This window comes from Mycetomoellerius zeteki, unplaced genomic scaffold (assembly GCF_001594055.1).
Source record: "Mycetomoellerius zeteki isolate Tzet28-1 unplaced genomic scaffold, Tzet1.0 scaffold570, whole genome shotgun sequence".
NCBI classification, from domain to species: domain Eukaryota; kingdom Metazoa; phylum Arthropoda; class Insecta; order Hymenoptera; family Formicidae; genus Mycetomoellerius; species Mycetomoellerius zeteki.
Window position 1 is genome coordinate 24,348 of NW_017257578.1, and position 1,500 is coordinate 25,847.

At 34.9% G+C, this 1,500-nt stretch overlaps 1 long non-coding RNA gene across 1 annotated transcript in view; it reads right to left on the reverse strand.

The window, feature by feature from the left end:
• LOC108728007 (uncharacterized) overlaps window positions 1–1,152 on the reverse strand; it is a 7,177-nt gene extending 6,025 nt beyond the window's left edge. Inside the window, exons 1-2 of the long non-coding RNA XR_001936871.1 lie at window positions 1,141–1,152; window positions 941–943 (exon numbers count right to left, since the gene is read on the reverse strand). This is a non-coding gene — a long non-coding RNA (uncharacterized lncRNA). The remainder of the gene's footprint in view (window positions 1–940; window positions 944–1,140) is intronic.
• Between the last annotated feature and the right edge of the window lie 348 nt (window positions 1,153–1,500).

Consider the following 1,500-nt stretch of genomic DNA (forward strand, 5'->3'; position numbering starts at 1 on the left):
TGAGCTGCTCCCATATGGCCAGACGCTTAATTCTACCATCTACTGCGAACAACTGGACCGCTTGAAGCAGGCGATCGACCAGAAGCGTCCAGAATTGGCCAACAGGAGGGGTGTAGTGTTCCACCAGGACAACGCCAGACCACACACTTCGTTGATGACTCGTCAGAAGCTACGGGAGCTCGGATGGGAGGTTTCATCGCATCCACCATATAGCCCGGACATAGCGCCAAGTGATTACCACCTGTTCTTGTCCATGGCGAACGCCCTTGGTGGTGTAAAGTTGAACTCAATACAGGATTGTGAAAAGTGGCTGTCCGAGTTCTTCGCAAGTAAGGAGGGGGGCTTCTACGAGGGGGGTATTATGAAGTTGCCGTCTAGATGGAAACAGATTATCGAACAAAACGGCGCATATTTGAACTAAATCCGATCACTGTAACACTTTTTATAAAGCATTGAATAAAGAGCAATAAAGCGGAAGGGAGATATTTGACAATTAACTGTTTCATAGAAGAAGTTTCACCCTTTAAAACGCACCCAGAAAAATTGTCCTACGATCTCTGGAAGCAGAGATACAGTTTCTTTAATATCGACAAAATTTGTAGGTTTGAAACCCCTAATTGTTATGCGTAGTATATTTATACGACTCGATTTATTCCGGCGTTATAAAATGGCCAATAGTAGATATTTCTCTGAAAAATGGAAGAATTGTGAGCAAACGATAACTGTGCCTTAAATAAATTTAGTAATGCAAATTTCTACCGTCTTTATATATTTATATTACAATCTGTAAATATAGCGATATCTGTTTAATAATCGTAATTATGTTGTAAGAAAATGTTATTAATATATTATGAGCCTTGTTCATATATCGATCGATCGACGTATCACTCAAGTTTACTCTTTTTTTTTTTTTGTAAATGTTTGCATAATGTATAGCGACTATCTAAAAATCATAATTATGTTGTAATTAATCATTTATCAACAATAAAATAAACCATGTTTTTATTGAAACAATGTTTTGTTCTTTTTACACATATACACATACACATATAATTATAAATGTAACTAATCATTTATCAACAATAAAATAAACCATGTTTTTATTGAAACAATGTTTTGTTCTTTTTACACATATAACACATAATTATAAACTGAATAAAAATAAACTAATAAATCATAAAATTAGTACAATATTATCAGTTTTTAATTCTTAATCACTTCAATATTCACAAGGACACGAACTCCCATAAGGATGTCGGTCTTTAATAGTATCTCGTCGGTGCTACCATCGATGACAGATTTCTTAATCTTGACGAATTCTCTCGTTGACGCAACTAAATTGCTATCACTTCTACTGCTTTAAAAAAATATCCATTATTATTCTCATTTATTATTGCTTGCTTGAAATGTTTATACTTAAAACAGGATATTGGATGCACACAGAGTCTGGCTACGTAACACAAAATGGCTGTACATGTGTAAATCTGATATGAGTGTGCG